Genomic DNA, 18,034 nt, shown 5'->3' with positions numbered 1-18,034 from the left:
TCTCCAGAACCAGCTAGAATGGCTCCAGGACCAGCCTTATCACTGCTGTACTCATCCACAGGTGTCTGGCAAACTGTGGTACATCCATGGAGGAGGAGACTACATGTGCTGGCCTTTTTGGAAAAGCAATATAGAACATATTTTATTTCTGGAACTTTGACTGAAGAAGAGAGATGAGAAACTTTGTCCTGCAGGGGGTTTCATTTCATAGAGCCGATGAGAAATGAATCAGAAAGCTGTCCGTGCATTCTGCTCTAAGTTCCTTTGTGTAAATCGGAAAGGCAGATGAAAGTAGGCAGCCGTGTTTCTGTTTGTCCTTGTGGGCTGCTTTTTGCTGATTTGAGATGTTTCAGACAGAGAAAACCGTGGAGAATGGAATAGTCGTGGCTGAGGAATGAATAGCTTTGTAGTCTTGTGTACCACTGACATCTCTTTGGGCCTTGCAACGTGATCCAAGTCCAGATCTCTGGATTCAGAGCCATCGGTTCCTTGCAGAGCATGAGTAAGAGTTGTTCTCTTTAGGAAACACTTGGCTTATTGCAGAAATCGGAGCAGGGCTGCCATTCTTCTGGGCTTTGCTTTGCAGATGTTGTGGCTTCCCTGTATTTGGAGATGAAGGTCTCTCTTTTTTATCTCTATTTTATCACCAGGAAAAGTTTGTCAGGTTCCGATCTCACATGAACTTGTAAGATTTCTTTGACATACAAATACTGGACACTTCAGATGGGAGTTTAGCCTGTAGGAAGTGTTCCTTCTTAGAGAATGGTGCTACTATCAGACAAGGCAGGAAGAGATACCACCTTTGTTTTCCACCAGCCATCAGGTTGGGGAAATACACGTTCCATCAGTCCTCCACTGATGTTTTCAGTTTTCTGGAAGCAAATGGAAGTGTCATGGAGTAAGGAGAGGACGAATGTGTAAAGGCAATTTTAGAAAAGCTTTTCCCCATGGCTTTAGCCTGAGAACGTCATTCACTCTGTCAGAGCTGAAGTCAGGGGCAAAGCTCGTGCTGGGGGGAGGTGATCTTCAACTCATCACACTCTGAGGCTGGTGACAGTAATGGAAGCCCTGGAGTAGGACCACAGGCCAGGAAGAGAACACCTGAAGTGAAGGACAAGGGAACCCTGATTGGTCGGGCCTTAATGGGTGCCCATCTTCAATGCCTGTACACTAACACACAGAGCATGGGGAACAAGTAAGATAAGTTACAGGTGTGTGGTGTGCTGGCCTACAGGGCTACAATGCAATTGGCATCACTGAGACATGGTGGAAGGGCTCAAATGACTGGAACATAGAAATAGGTATAAACTATTTAGGAAAGACAGGCAGGAGAGAAGGAGTGAGGGTATTGCCCTCTACATCAATGACCAGCTGAAGACCATGGAGCTCCTCCTGGGGATGGATGAGGAGCTGCCAGAGAGCTTATGTGCCAGGGTTGAAGAGAAGGCAGGGAAAGGAGACATCATAGCGGGGGCCTCCTGCAGGCTGCCTGACCAAGAAGACCAACTAGAAGAGGCCCTCAATAAACAGAAGAAACAGTTTCATGTTCACGTGCTACAGCCCTCGTGGGGGACTTCAACCACCCTGATATCTGTTGGAAGGACGACACAGCAATACACAAGCGTCCAAAGAGGTTCCTGGAGTGCACCGATGATAACTTTCTCTTCCAAGTGGCACAGGAACCCACAGTGTAGTGGAACTGTTAGGTCACAGCTTGAACTGGTGACTGAGCACTTGGTGAAGGGCTGTGGCTGGCACAGGGAGCACAGGCAGATCGTTTGCACCTGTGAACAGAAGGGGTGAACCAAGGGTGGTGCCCTCCTGGGCTCATATAAGGGCCAGCCATGGGAAGTAGAGCTTCTCTTGTGCCTTGACTGCTTTTTGTGAAGTTATATTGCCTGGCTGAAGATTTTTTCACCAGTTTGGTGAGTTCAGCTCTTCCTTCCAAATATGACTAGTGGCCTACTTGAGACTAATGATAGCGTTGGCAAGCATTTTTCAAAACAATATTTTGCTTCTTTGTGAGCAGCACAAGGATTATTAAAACCAAAGGAAAGATGAAATCAGAGTCTGTTTAATCACGGGGTTACTTTGTGACCTGCATTTTCAGGTCTAGGTGAAGCAGCAGAGTAATGACGTATAGTCTTTTATTTCATTTTTCTCTTTGTTTAAATTCTAGAGTGTGCAGCATTCCCATTTTTAAGTAGGCTTTAGCCACGATGAGAGAAGCTTAGTTATCGCTTATGTGCTATAAACAATATGTGAGGGGAGATGTTTTGATCAGAGCCATGCAGCTCTCGCTTGCTAATCTAATTACGAAGTATAGGTTTCCTGACACAGAGCTGCTCACACAAAAAAGGCTTTTCTCACACCTGGAGGATTGTTTAGCCAAGCTTTTAAAATGCTTACAGCTCTAAAGGGAGAAGAAAAAAATCTTTTTTAAAAAACAAGTTCCTGTGTCGTGTAATGGGAAGAATTTAGTGGTTGTCAACATGAGTTTAGTATAAGGATGCTGCATAAAATGTGGGTTCACTTTACACTGACCTCTGGACGCAGTAGCCCCAAACATTGTTTCATGCGAGGGCTAAGGAGAGCGAGGAAGATAACAGATGTCAGCAGTTCTATGAAACTAAATGTGCACCTGTGTGTGTGTGTGCGTACAAAGACGGAGCTGGTGTCTGTTTTGGGCGTTAATTCTTACTGGCTGAGTGCAGCGCAGCTCTGAAAGAGCAACTTTGAATTGCAGCCCCAGCCCAGCAGCATTTCTGCGCCGTTTGGCTCCCGGTTCTTACAAACAAAATAAAGCACCTTGTCGAATAAGGGCCATTGAGGAGGGATGATGGGTTAAGAGTGGGGCTCCGAGGTGGTGGCGTGGGTGCTTGTTTATCGGGGAGGAGTTGTCAGTTGTTGGCTGTGCTGCTGAAAGGAGGGACGCGAGGGGCTGGTGGCTGGGGTAGCATTGATGGGAGGTAACGGGGTAATCGGATTGAAAGCCAGCCGTGGTATTTGTGTCAGTTCACATTTCGTCACATGAATAATATGAGGTTGCTACCTAGCCCGGGCCTTGGCCCGAGGGTTCGGCTATAAAGACTCCAGGCCTCATTTGATTCAAATATAAATTAATTCTCACTGGAGCGTTGGCTGATTAATCTATTTGCATAATAGTAGGAAAACTGCAGTGTGGTTACTTTTGCGGGGATTTGGACAAGAAAAGCCTTAAATTCATTTGAAAGAATAGTGTGTGAGAAGTCAGGGAAGCAAAAGCACCTCTATAGGGCTCCAGAAGCTGTTTTTTCCAGGCTCCGATGCTGGGGTTGTTCACACGGAGGTCTGACACTGTCCCAAAGAAAGTCGTGTTCTGAGGCTTGTTTGCATTTTTATTCTTGTGCTGGGTGTAAATGGTGTTGCTGCCGCTTTCACTATTTAGGAGAATGGCATATGTGATCATTTTTTTTCCTGCTCGGTAAAAGTGAAGTCAACAGGAAAAGATGCAATGTGAGCATGGTGTAAATACCGAACTGCAGTGCAGCAGTGCAGTGGGATGAGGAAGTGGGAGAGCCCAGTGCGCTTGGCCTGTGTGTGCCATTGGTATGTAAGGGTGGCCACAGGGGAATGAGGGCCGGATCCTGGTGAGCGCATGCATCTCAACAGCAGCAGAGAAAGAGGGTGGGGAGGACTTAGTGCTGCCACTGAGCAGGGGCTGGGGGAGAAAATGGGCTTTTCTTGCTCTCATTTTTCCTTCCCAATGAGAGTGCTCTTCAGGAAACTGTAGGTGTTTCCTTCAGGAAGGAGAGGGGGAAAAAAAATCTCTAAGCAAATGTAAACCTTCTAGCAGGCACTTTTCAGTTCAGTTGTATTGAATGCATATGCTCACACCTTGCTCTCTGTTACCTAGGGTTGGTGGGGCTCTTAGATTAAAACTTAAGTAACAGCTCAAGTTTTCTGCGTCTCCCCAGATTGAAGACATCACCATGGTGTTGGTGCATGGCTTGAGTGCCTGGTGCCTGATGAATTGAACTCAGGCTTCACCATGAACATGTGCCTACTGCAGGTTGTGAATGGTTGTGCTCTGGTTGGTTCTCCTAATGAAGAAATAATACCTGAGAGAACAAAAATGAGTCCTTTTTGACTAGAACAGCAAGCTGTGCTGGCTGTTTTCAATCTTGCTTCACCTTTTCTCCCTAAGTGTAGCTCAGCAATAGTATACTTCCAGTGTAATTGTAACCTTTACCTGCCTTCTGCAGCCTTGGTTATGTTACGTTCCTACCATACCTTCAGCCTTTTTAGAACAATCTGGGAAGGATGCACTCCCCTTGATTGAAAGCTGTCTCTTTCCAAGCTAGGAGTTGGGCAAAAGATCCTGATAAGCTGCTGCTGAAGAAGGAAAGATGTGGATCAGGACCCCTTACTTCTTATGTAAACAAAACAGAACCAGCCTGCTCACTGAATTAGCTGTTGTAGGGTCAGTGTCTGAAAGCACAAACAAATTGATGTAAGCCATGGCCATAAGGCAGCTATGCTGCAGTATCTTTGTGGTTAATTCTTGTGGATGGAAGATGCCTGGTGCATCCAGAAGGCTGGGCCATGCAAGCAGATGGCGTGCCTGATTAATGCAATGCTGTTATGAGTTAATAGTGACTCTGCCCTCTTGCGCTGGTATTAAGAATAAACAAGACTAAGAAAAAAGCCAGAGCTTTCTGAACGGAAGCCCTCAGCCGGTTGACAACTGTCCAGTCCTGTTACTTTGACTTTTGCACCTAATGGCTGGTGTGGGTCTGGTTGTTTAATACGGAGCAAGATGAAGGCAACTGAAATGGAGTGTCTGTGCCTGCCTGCCTTGTGTAATGAATCCATTAGAATCAACTGGGAGTACTTCAGAAAAAACATGGGGCTTTACTTCTTTGTACTTTGATGCAGTGGAAGGGGAAGTATCTAACCGGCAGGAGAGAATACAAGGCACTGAGACTCCTGGGTTCTTTCTATGTTCTGATGGTAAGGACGGAGGCTGGGTAAATAGGCAGCCCAGCTCACAAAACTGCAAGTTCTCATGCTTCCTTCTGCATGTTTTTAACTGCAGAAACCCCCCTGCAAGCTGTTCCAGCGCCTTTCTGGACTTTCTCTGGTCTCTGTCCAGCTGTACTCTTATTTCGCATCATTTTTTGGTTGGGGTGGACAGACCTGTGTTTAATGTTTCTAGCACAGTTCACTACTGGAAAAAGCTAAGTGAGCAGCTTTTTGTTTGCTATCAGATAGATGACAGGGAGAGAAGTGATCTTCTGCGCAGAGCTGTAGCAAGCCGAACGGCACAAATAAAGCAGCAACAATGGGATATGCTCAACAATATTTATGTGAGCTTTGTCTTCTCAGATCCACTTGGATGGCAGTGAATTGTCAGTTCCTATATCAATCTGCCAACGATGAATAGCTCTCAATGAGCTTGAACGTTCTCAGGTTAAAGCATCTGTAAAGCTGGTGGAGATTATGCACAGTATTGATATGACCTCAATCTGAGGGCATATAAATTAAGCCATTCCTAAGCACAGACATGGGCTTGCTCAGCAATGTTCGCAGGGGGACATGAAGCACTTTGCAAAGGGGCAGATAAGCCATCAGATCAGCAGGCCCGCTCTTGGTTTTCATCTCATTTCTGAACTCCCAACGCAGCCAGCGTTTAAGTTTTGCCTAAATAGCTGGTATTTGATCTCATCATAGAGGAGTGCAATCTGTATCATGACTATTTGAATTCTAGGTGGATTACAGACATTTCAGCTGAATCGCATTCTTTTAGCACACAATAATGCTGTCCATCTCTTTTTGCTTTCTCTGAGAAGGTTGGCAGCTTCTCTGCGGTGCTTCAGAATCTGAGGTAGCTCTGATAGCCACAGACACTCACTGCCCTCCTTCAGGAAGATGGACCCAGACGAGCAAACTGTTATGAGAGAGGATCTCACAGTAGTGTGGAAACAGCATGCAGCTGGCGGCCCTGCCTGGGGCAGGGGGTTGGAGCTTGATGATCCTTGAGGACCCTTTTTTAATTTTGTTTTGCTTGGGTTTTGCTGGGATGTTGATGCAATTAAACATGATTGCTGATTCTTCCTGGGGCTGGACCCAGCGCCGGACCCCCTGGCCAGCGCCGGACCGTATATAGAGGATTTCTTCTGTATTCCTCTTCATTCTTCATGAATGTAAGGAGAGATCAAAAGCAGAACACATGAAGGATATACTCATGCTGCCACGTTGAGGGATTCTGCCACCAGCCCTGACTGGTCATAGGGCAAATTGTGTGCTTATGTTTGTTCTGCAGGGACATGGTTTATGCTGAATGTTGCGTTGTTTGCCAAGATGTTGCTGCTGTTGCCTAAATGCAGCCCTCTGATTTGTCTGTTGGGTATTGTTTGTTGTCCAGCACCAGTTAATTGATTTAATTGTGGCTCCTGTGGCCGGGTGGCTATTCGTGTAGCATTGTCAGAGTTCAGTCTACCAGGTGAAATTAGTTACCTTTTGAAGGCTCCTGCTATTCCCAATTGCTGTTTATTTATACCGTGCCTGACAGTGAACCATTATGGGACTGAGGCTTCAGACTCCTCTTTCTTCCTTATTTTTCCCCCCGTTTTTGCTGTGCGGTGCTGGTGAATGGAGCTTGCTAACTCACTTGATTCCTTCTAAGTATTTCATGGCTTCCTTTGACTGGCAGTGGTGCTATTGATTCCCACCCAGCACTGCCTTGGTAGGCACAGCTGTCTTTTGTTATGCTAGGATTACTTTGTGGGGAACTTCACTATGGATACAGTGCAAAACAAGATGGCAAAATGAACACCTGCAAATGTTTTGTATTAACTTTTAGAAGAGACTGTTTCTGAAGGTGCTATTTCATAGTTTGTTATTTTTAATATTGTAGGGGAGCTGTTAGGTCACAGCTTGAACTGGTGATTGAGTGCTTGGTGAAGGGCTGTGGGTGGCACAGGGAGCACAGGCAGATTGCTTGCACTTGTGATCCCTATGGAACCAGAAGGGCAGGACCCAGGGTGAAGCCACCTGGACTCATGAAGGCCAGACATTGAGTGGAGAGCATCTCTTGGATGTAAGCTGCTTCCTGAGAGGAATGCTGCACAGCCAGAAAGCCCCCTGCACCAGGTGGGTGAGTTCAGTTCTTTCTTTTGTATATAACTACCTGTGAGTAGTTTACCTGGTATCACTGAGAACCTGTCAGAAGCAATTTTTCTTCTTTGTGGGCAGAACAAATATTAAAACTGAAGGAAAGATGAAATGCTCTGCTAGCACACTGAATGTAACCACAATGACTGCTGGCCGTTTTTCTGGTAAGAGTGATTTGACAGTGACTATCTACAAGGCATGTGGCCTTACCCCTCCCAGTGTGACTCCCACAACCATGACATGACAGATACAGCACTAAATTATCCTGTTGCGCTGTACTCCTTAGAATCTGATGATAGCTGTGATAGTTCAGTATCTCAACACAATCAGCATTCCTCACCCTAAATTCATAGCACCATAGAATGGCTTGGGTTGGGAAGGACCCTTAAGATCACCTAGTTCCAATGCCCTGTTACAGGCAGGGACTCCTCCCTCTGGACCAGGTTGCCCAAATTTCATTCAGCCTGGCCTTGGGCACTTCCAGAGAGGGGGTCTCCTCTTTGGGCAAATTAGAGTAGAATACTTCACGTTGGGAATGGTGAGCTTAAATTACTTCTGCATTTTCCTAAAAACAAACGATGTGGTATTACTGACAGTGCAGTAAATCCAGTTCATTGAACTGTGCTTGGCTTACCAGAAATAAGCTATGCTGTGTTTATCAATTGTGTGTTTAATAAAGTAAATGTTGAAATGAAAACCTGGAGTGAAAGGCACCATGTATGGTGGGAATATCCAATGTCAATATAGTATCAGTTAAATGTGATGATCAAACAACTGAAAACTGTGAATACAGGTGGGTGAATCTGTGAGGGAGTGCTTTTTCCTTCTTTTCCTCCTCCATGTTGAAGGCAAAGCAGGCCCTACTGCTGCTTTTGAATTTGATTCTGGCCAGGATAGCACAAATTTTGGGGCAGAAGGATCATTGAGGGCCCACTGGAGCCTTTTGAACTCTACTAGGCAGAAACATCTTTGGGAAAGGTGTGAGCTGCTGGCCCATCAGCAGTGGGGCGATTCCCAAGCTGCAGCCCCATTTGGTTACTGATCCCCTGCCTGCAGTAATCCCTGGGCAGGTGGTGACCAGAAGGTGCTATTTCCAAGCACTGGGTTGCCCTTGTATCAATGAAAAAGCACAAGTGCATATTAATTAAGTAAATACAACTTTTTTCTTCCTCAGTAAGATAGATGCTTTTGTACTCTGATGGTGACCCAACTGGTAGAGTTTCCTTACATTCAAAAAATGAGCAAACTGCAGACAGAGAGATACTGCAATGTTTTCTTTGATTTTTCCGTCTCATTCTCATTAACTGCATGGTGCTGTGAGGGAAAGGGTCCTGAGAGAGCTCAAGCTTCATGCAGAATTCATTCAAGAGTGAAGAGAGCAAGATGAATGCTTAGCTTCTCCGTCTGCCTCCACGTGAATGCTGTTCTGAGGGCTCTGAATGCTGCTGTCTCTGCCCATACAACTTAGGTGTTACTCTTCATAAAGGAAAAAAAAAGCCACTAAAATAATCACTTGAAGGGGAGAGAGTACAGTCTCAGGGAAGCACCGAGTAATGAGTGTATATAAAACCCTGTCGCCCTCATTTGGGTGAGAGAGGCTGGGCATGGGGTGCCATGGGATGGTGGTGGCAGAGATCTGAGGCACTCGGCAGAGCTCTACTCCAGGCAAGAGGAGGTGAAAGCTGTGTTTGTCAGTGAAAGAGCCAGGAAAATAGCAACTGAAACGAAGAAGGGGAGATGTGAAGATGCGTATTTCTACGTGCTCAGTTTCTCCTGTCTTTCTGCACTTACCCGCACTGCTATGCCAGCACATGGCTGGCAGTTAGCCACGTGGCAAAGGCTGCGCTTGTATTACCTCAGTTATAAAGCTGGCTGTGGAATTCAATTGCTAGCACTGTTTGAGTGGACAACTTTTGCTTGGATAGAGGGAAAGCAAGGGATCACTAGGATAGCAATGCTCCGGTGGTTCCCAATAGCCCCCGTGCATGAGCACCTGTATGCATGAGAGATCTCTTGTTTCCTCTGCAGAAGATGCATGCAGTGGGGCTTTTCTGGCCTCGGCTTCCAGCACTGTTGCATCTGGTCCTTTTTGGGTGTTTGTTTTGCATTGCTCATCTTAGTGTTGCTTGCACACCTTTGGGAAGGGGAGCAGGGAGCTGGGATCAGATATCTGCACTTCTAACTCTGATGTTGTTCAGTTGGTGTTTAGGCCTTCTGAAGCCCTTTGGCATTAGTTACTTCTGCTCTGAGCAGACCTTTACTCTTGTGTCAGCACAAAGGGTTGAGGTGCAGCTTTCTACGGCAAAAAGCCCTTGCTGGGTCTGAGCAAAATCTCAGCTTTTCCAGGAGCAGAGCAACACAAAAGATTTAAGGGGGGAAATTGTTAAAAGGGAAGCCCTTTTCTCTTTGGCTTGAATGCAGTGGGGAGATTAAAACTTTCATTTGAGATTTTGCTGTATTCATAGTAGGGAGGCCATGAATAGGTCTAAGTCAGAGCCCACAGTGGTGGTGGTGTGCCCTTTTATTCTCTGGCACATCTTCAGACACAGGTTGTTTTGCACTTGAAAGAGGTGAAAGAGGGGAATGTGGGGTTTTGACAGCTGATATTGGCCTCTGAGCTCTTGATGGGGATTTTCTAATTAACCCCAAGGGCCCATCAGGTGGCCAAAATTGAGTGATTTCTATCAGAAAGGGCAAGAACTTGTAACTTTAAATTTTTTTTACTTTAGTCAAAGACACTGAGGATGGTTGTTAATATCGTATATATGATGCAACCAATTACATCTCAAAACCAATTACATTTCTGAGGAAGGAAAAGTTTAGAGCACGAATACCCCTACAGCTCAAAATCTGCTTCCTGGCTTTAAAAATCTTTGGGGCTTTGACTAATCATAGTAACTAATAATTAAAGCAAATGTCTTTAATTCTGACATCCTTCCTCCAAATCTGGGATAATCTGGGCTGCACGCTGCTGCTCTGTCCTCTAATGCTTACTGGTGAGCCTTACTGCGTGAATGCAGCTGGCAAACCTCACCAGGCAAGTGGTAACACAAAAATTGTGCACAAACCTTGCTAAAGTTACCTCTTGTGTCTTTAAAGGTGGTGAGTGAGCAAACCTGCATCTGTGTGCTGGCACTGCAAGTCTGCGATGCTATCTGGTCTCCTGAATGTGGCAGGCAGGGTGTGGTTTGAGGAGCTAGAATAAATCTGTGGCATCTGTGTGCTGGGGGAAACTAACATTAGTTTTGAAACACACCAGTGCTGAAAGGAGGAAATGGGATTCAAGCAGGATTTGGTGTAGATAAATGGCTTAGGAACCAGCATAGAACATGACCAACTTGTCCAAGACTGCATTGATTCACCTTTTTTTTTTTTTTTTACTATTTTTTTGGTGTGTTGGAGATTTTTAAGAGGAAAAAGTGGTCAGCAAAGGAGAGGATAAAAAGGCATGAGGTATGTGAAGGGGGGCAAAGAAGATCCTGGTCAATTAATTGAGAACTACTAACAAATGTAGCCAGAGCAGGCCATGTTCCTTTGGCTGTCTCAAGCAAACCACAGCTCTGTCCTGCACTGCAAAGCCAAGGATGATGATGATGAAGCAGGGGATGTGTTCTTCCTCCTTATGATGGATCGTATGGGATGTGCTGGTCTCATCTGTGCTCTCTTATTCCTGCAGGTCTACCTCTACCACAGCCCCACATCAGCCAGGCCCAGATTTCAGAGGTTTTGAAATTGAGTTGAATCAGCATCCTGGGAAAATGGAAGCCTTGTGCTGGACAGAAACACAGGTGGGCAAGGAAAAAGAATGAGATTATAAAGCAGGACCTCAGCTCTAAACTCACCAGCATACCCTTAAAAAGAGTGAGGTGATGGGGAGAGCAAACAGAAAATGGAAATGGGAGAAATTAAAGATTGCAGAAGCAGACCAAATATTTCAAAACGGAACTTGAAATTGAGCAAAACATGCTTGCGCTTGCATTTGGCCATGAAATGTTTGGTAGAGGTCCCTGGTTTTCTGGAGTTCAGTAAGTGTATTGTGAGGGAACAGATCAGAAAGCTGTGGGGGTGGAGATATTTGTGGTTTATCTAATGCCTGGAAGCAAGTATAGGTATACTTTAATTCCCATGAAGTGAAAGATGGGCTCTTCTGCTTTTACAGAACTGCCGTTATGCTTGCACTGTGGGTGAAATTGTAACTAAAAAGCCTGATATTACACAGAAAAATAATCTAATTTGGCTTTTGAGGCCCAGAATCAGTCTGCGAAACTTGATGATCAATTTGTAAATCTTAACAATTAAAGCAGATAATAAACTGCAAGAAAATAAATGTGGTACTGCAAAATGTATTCAGTGTGAGTCCTTCAAAGAGTTCAGATCATGTTAATGTGTTTAAGGGAGATTTTGGATGTTTGGATAACGTCTGCCTAAATGTTATTTAATGGTCCTACGAGTATGAATGAATAGACTTGGATCAGGAGTTTTAGCTGGGGCTTATTCTAGGGAACCTGATGATATACAGACATCTATCCATCTCCAATGAAGTTCAGTTGCTTGTATTTCTTGCCTAACACATGCTGGAAGCAGACTGGTTTTCTTCCCTCCAGCCCTGGTCAGCATTGCAATATGGGTGAACAAGACATTTGTCTTGCTGACACATCTTGTTTCAGCTGTTGCTGTGACAAATTGTTTTTGCTATAGCTAAGCTGAAGAACTGTAGAGGTGCTGGGAGCAACTGCTGTATTCTGGGGGTGGTTTGTATTATTTTGGGTTATTTTTTTTTTTTGCGGGCAGCTTTAAATGAAACTCAAAGCAAGTGTTACAGGGCGCTTTGGGCCACTGAGGACCTTACTCAGAAAGAGCTACCTCTAGAGAGACAAAGAAGGGCAAGGTGGATCTTGAGGCTCAGGAATATCCAAAACCAGCCAAGTTTTTCAGCAGCATTAAGCATGCTGACTTGTGCCAGACTGTGTAAGAAAGGAATGCTTCCTCTCGTGGGGAGGATTTGGCTCCTGAAATGAAACCCCGCTCCCAGTGACTGTCAATAACACACATTATTTAGGAACTGACCCCTGTTTTTTATGGACTCTCCTGGGCTCTTCCACCAGTGATTGCTTCAGATTATGATATCAAATTTCATACATTTTGACAGGGGTGGAGAAAATAATTCTACTGTGATGCTGCTGATGTTATATGATATTGAAGACATCCACATGCTCGCTATTCTCACGCTTAAGAGATGCAGAATATCACACATCTGCTAGGCATGACTTATTGTGGAAGGATCAGCATCTTGAATCAACAAGAGCTCGCCAAGGCACTCTGCACCAATGTTTATGGTTGCTTTCTTGCTGCTGGTCCTGTAACTTGGTCCTCTGCCATCTGAATTACCTTGTCATTTGTGCTAGTCTTATTTCAGTTCTTACTGAGTAATCTGCAAGGAGAAACATCTATTGGCTGTAAGAATAACAGCACAGAACGGAAAAGGAAAGCTTGTCTCTTTAATCAGTGCTGAAAGAAGAATGAATTTGGATGAAGCCACAGTGAACTTGGATGAAGCCATAGACTTGTGATCTTGAACACTCGAATATGTTGTGGCTAATTGGCAGCAATTAGTGGGTTTCGTTTCACACACGCAAATTTGTAAACTTCTTTTGGATCAAACCAGGGAGAACTGAGGCACTTCCTATCTCTAATTCTTCTTCCTTCCTGGCAGATCGAAGGGACCTGCCTCATCCAGATTTGTCTCTAGGCACCTGCTGTGCATCTTCCCATGCATCTTGCGGAATGCAAAGCGCTGAGAAACAAGGAATTTTACAGAGATGCCAAAAAGGGGATTTAGAAATGGAAAATCTTCCTGTTAGGTCTCCATATTGTTTAAGTTTTTAAGTAGGGGTGGAATCAAAATGTAAAGAATGTCTGCCTAATGGTTTAAAAGCAAAAGTTATAATGGTGTTTAGCTACTACACAAAGGTTGACCTTGTCATGCACAGCTTTGTATGGGGGATAAATTAATGCAGCTTCACACCTGATTTCTGTGTCACATGGAGCAGAAAGACTTTGTGCTTGGTTCTGAACAGTCAGAAATGTAACAGCATCTGCTCTAGAAGCCTTTGGGAGGAAAGTAGTTTTGATCTATTCTCAGCTCGCAGGGCAGATGGGGAGTGTTTGTGTCTAGTTCTGCTAATGTTATGTGTTGTCAGCTCTTCCTTTTTCTGGCACTCTGTATACAGAAATTTTCAGTGTTCCTGAATTAATACAGGACTCAGACCCAGCTGTTAATAACTAAAACTTCTCACAAATGGAACTTCATCCTATAGCTTCTGCTGAGACACAGCAGCACAGCAAACTAGGAAAATGACTGCACACGTTTGACGTGCTGTATATGCAAGAAGGACAGCTCTGCACGTGGACTTATGGAAGTACAACGGATCGACCTTCAGAATAAAACACTGGTGTGAAAAAACTTGGAAAACTAGGCTTCTGATTACAAACCCCTGCTTTTTCGGCCAAGCAGCCACCAGAGGGCAACGTGCTCTCAGCACCAGGACGATGGTAAGCGGGAGCAGGGGTGTGAAAATACAACTCGCCATTCCTGCAGCGTTTTTGCACGTCGGTTTGTGTCTCGCTCATATGCTGGGGCGTCAGGAAAGGGCTTCCTTCTATCTGGCATTTGCTTGGCACTCTGTGGGGTTACCTAATGCCAGTGCCTGAAGGCTGTATCTCCTCCCTGTGTTATGTGACAATGTCTTGTTCCTGCTTTTTGCAAAGATATATATTTGCAAATATAATTATTTGTAATATAATCTTTTAAAGGTTGCATGAGGCTTTGGTTTCTGGAGAGGTGGCGGTGTTCTTCATCGTTTTATGGTAGATCTTGAGTGCTAGTGTATGTCTGCTTCTGTAGCCATCTAAATGCGTATGACTCTCAGCTTTTCCAAAACAGCCCTGGTCCTCAGCCCTGTATCGAAGAGCATTAAGAGGTGATGATCTTTCTCTCCTAGAGACTACAATGTGAGCAAAAACTCTTAGAATTTTAGGAAGAGCAGTATGGTGACGGCTGCTGGAAGATGAGCCCTCTGTGCATCTCTGCCTGGCCAGGAATTTGAGAAACTTATCCCAAACAGGAAAACCTCTGGGTGCACCTGATCTGATCCCAGAGAGAAGAATTTGTGGGGAGCTTCTGTCTGGGGCCTGTGCCTGCAGGCTGAACAAAAAGCACACTTGTAACAAATGAAGGGCTGCCTTGAAACAAAGCTGAGCACTGGGTTTGTGTCAGCTTGCAGGAGCTGAACTCACAGGGAAGCCTGTAACTGTGCATTTACTTTCACATCACTGAACATGGTCTTCAGCTTTGGTGACAGAAAGCCTTGCTTTCAAGTCCACCAGACAAGCCAAGCAGTGGCAGTTTTGCATATAACTCTGTTTTCATCAGTTCCCTAGGGACTGGGAGAGATCTCCCATCCTGAATGTTTGTACCTCTAAGGCATGGGTGGAATGCATAAAAGGTAACAGCATACTGTCTGCTTGGAAAAAAGAGACATCTACAAGACATGGAAGTTTAAAATGCATGTGAGTGGAAAAATTAGGTGTAAGCAACTATAAATTATTATTGAGATTTCAAAGAAATAGCCAGAAGCATTTCCAATCGTAAATCTGATTTAGAACACAGTTTGGAAATGTAGTATCTGATCACTTTTGCATTTACATCAGCGTTCAGATTCTTTGGAGCACAGCTGCAATCTTTCAGGAGTGCTTGAGCTCTGAGGATCTTGGGTTGAGCCACCCGGAGGCCTGTGCTAGGTCCTGGGGATCTCTGAAAGACAGACCCTGTTACCCATACTACTTTTTTTAAGCAAAGAGCAGCTCAGTCCCAAAGGCAGCACTACTCCCTTGAGTACAGCCCCTGAGTGTTTGTTTATTGATGATACAGATAAAGCTTCTGTCAGCGCTGAGTTGTGCATGACATGGATTCTGTAAGAACCTTCAATGCAGCTTTGAATAGGGCCAGCTCTTCCTTAAATGCACTCAACTCCAAGACTCTCCTATAAACTGTGTGTGCACATTTTGGGCGTTACCATTGGGTTCAGAAAAGAAGGTAAAGACAGCTGTCTTCCATATTCGTAGAGCTTAGCATAGGCTCACTTGTGTCAAGTTTTAAAGGTGTATCTCAACCGAACAAGACAGTGCAAAGCATTAATAAAAAATATGGGGTCTCTTCATATCTTAATTATTTGTGCGACTGTTTCCCTTTGACCTTTCTCCATAGGCATCTGTTTGATGTATTCATGCGAAGATGTTTTGCACAGAGGGAGGAAAAAATGTTCACCTGTTCAAAAAGCTGCCACCAGGACGCAGATACAAGCAAAGATTCTTTCTCTCATCGCCGTATTATTTTCCTGAACACACTGTAATTTCATCAATTTTCCATGCTTATGGTCATGAATGCTTGACATTACCATGTCTTTGCGTTAACAAAAAAGAAATTTCATGGCTTAAGTTTTCACTAGAAGAACAGGGAAAGCGTGAAAAGCCAGCCAAATTGCAGAGCGCTGCACTATCCTTTGTTAAACAGCAAGATTTTCTTGTGGGGAAATGTGTGTTGTTTGTTTATTAGGAGTTTACAAGAAACCAGAAATCATAAATGTTTCCTCTATTTTAACAGTATACTGCTTTGCACCTGAAGGACCCTTTATAAGATTTCAGGGTATTAATGGAATGAAATAAAACATTTTATTAAATATATATATATCTTTTCTTTGGGTATTTGAGAAAATAGGTAAATATTTGCAGGGCTAGCTCATCTGCCATTTTGAATGAGTGCAGTGCTGTTTGTCAGTACTAGGTAGAGATATGACTCAAAATATTTCTAGGTTAATAGTTCTTTTTTTTCCAGTACTTTAGCTGAACAGTTTGCAACAGTAATGCTAACAAACAAGCTGGAAGGTTTGAATGAATAGAATGTGCTTAACTTGGAAACACTGACCAGGGAGATATGGCCATGACCTGAAACCAGAATAAGGTGCTGGATGTTCCTGAGCAATCTTAGCGAACTTATGACTTGCTGTAACCAGAAGCTTGAGCTACTTTTTTTTCATATCTGATTTCTATTTCAGCTATGAGAAACAACAGTTAATGTAATGTAAAAAGGCTTAGGCTGGGGAGTCCAGAGATGCAATCGTTTTCATCTTCCAGTTGATGTTGTAGCTGCTGCACCACTGTTCCCATTTGTGCTATCCCATCAACTCAGCAGGCCAAGCAACAAACGTATGATAACATTAAGTGTGGTTATCAGAAGTTTTATTTTCTGTGTGCAAGATTAACTGTGAAATTCATGTAGCTGTTTGTTAAAAGGAGCTTCTCTGAGCAGGGGAGGAAGAAATGGCATCCGGCTTTTTTGAAGCAACAATGTTGGCCCAGCAAGTGTAAGAGAGAGAGAGGGAGGGAGGGAGGAAGAGAGAGAGAGAGAGAGAGAGAGAGAAGCTGCTGCTTCATTTGCTGGTGGACAGGTAAGTATTGCTTCCCATGGAGCACCTTCAGTTGAGGCTGGAACAAAATGAGTTGGCAGAGTCCAACTCTGCTAGTGGACACCATCAAGTAACTTTACCCAAGTCAGCAGTTACGAAAGCATGGAGCTGGAATCAGCAGAAGCATCACAGGAACTAACATGTATCCTAAGGGAGGACTTGAGCTACCAAATTATATAGTAGTTTCACTCTCCATGAAAATGAAATTATATCGGAGTCCCATATTCATTTCTCTAGTCTGACAGCCAGGACTTGATTCATATGCTGTTTCCTCTCTGTCAGTATTATTTCATCAGACTGCAAAAATGCTAATGGAAAACATAAGCTGCCCAGACAGCTACTCTTGTGCTTTACTAATAATTATGCCACCAAATAATGTCAGGCATGCTAGGGAGAGTAAACTCTGACATGGCTGTACATACCACCAGTAGCTCTTTCCATCTTTTGCTTTCCAATACTTATTTCTTAAAATTTGAATGACTACTGTTTCCTTTCAGTGTATTACAGCCAGATTTACATTTGTCCCGTGTGTTTGTTTGTTGCTGTTTTTCACAGGACTTAATGGGCGAGAAAGAAGATGTCTATGATCAACAAGTGGGAAAACTGTAAATGCTTTGTAAATGTTTGCTGTATAGCCAAACATACATTATGCTTTTATCATCTTCTGAATTTAATATACATGTGAATTACTCTCAGTGCTTGTGTAAGTTGCTGGTGGCCCTTGAGAATGGAACACGTTATGCAATGGGGCAGTGGTGTTGGCACTGAGTGCTGTGCATAACACATGGCCCACTGGTGTTCTGTTCTGTTGTTATCAAGCTATAAAAGCTAGACAACATGAGAGTAGGTTACGATTATAAAGCCTTAATTGGGAAGACCTTAAGGCCCTCCCCACCATGGGCTGGGTGCCCCCCACAAGATCAAATTGCCCAGGGCCCCATACATCCTGGCCTTGGTACCCCCAGAAAAACCACACAGTTTTTCTGGGCAGTAGTGCCAGGGCCTCACTGCCCTCTGAGTGAAGGTAATACGATTTTTCCCAAAGGCAATGAGTGTGAGGTAACAAAAAGTGCAATCCCTTTTAAAACAGTAGGCTTGAATTGATAAGGCATGCATTAGAAACTAGCCAAAAATCCAAGAAACATACAAAACAAAGAAGTCAGCTACACTTCTGTCTTCTCTAAGAACACATTTTTCTAGTGATTAAGACTTCATCTTTCTTAGCTCCCTAATAGTATCTATAAAAATATGTAAGGTACTGCTCAAAAGTCATTGGGATGTGGTAAAGCCAGTGCATTCACTGGCTTATAATACCACTCATTTAAAAAGACATTGGTCTATTTTTTTGAAAGTAA

The 18,034-nt window shown here is 44.0% G+C and overlaps 1 long non-coding RNA gene across 1 annotated transcript; it reads left to right on the top strand.

Moving 5' to 3' along the window:
• The first annotated feature begins 1,865 nt into the window (after positions 1–1,865).
• Positions 1,866–17,558, top strand: LOC125695356 (uncharacterized). Its single transcript, XR_007377933.1, has 3 exons — positions 1,866–1,925; positions 10,832–10,943; positions 12,305–17,558. It is a non-coding gene; the product is annotated as an uncharacterized LOC125695356 (long non-coding RNA).
• The last annotated feature ends 476 nt before the right edge of the window (positions 17,559–18,034 follow it).

Source organism: Lagopus muta, chromosome 6 (assembly GCF_023343835.1).
Source record: "Lagopus muta isolate bLagMut1 chromosome 6, bLagMut1 primary, whole genome shotgun sequence".
Lineage (NCBI taxonomy): Eukaryota > Metazoa > Chordata > Aves > Galliformes > Phasianidae > Lagopus > Lagopus muta.
Note: the sequence above shows the minus strand (reverse complement) of the source record. Positions and strands in the feature narration are given on the sequence as shown.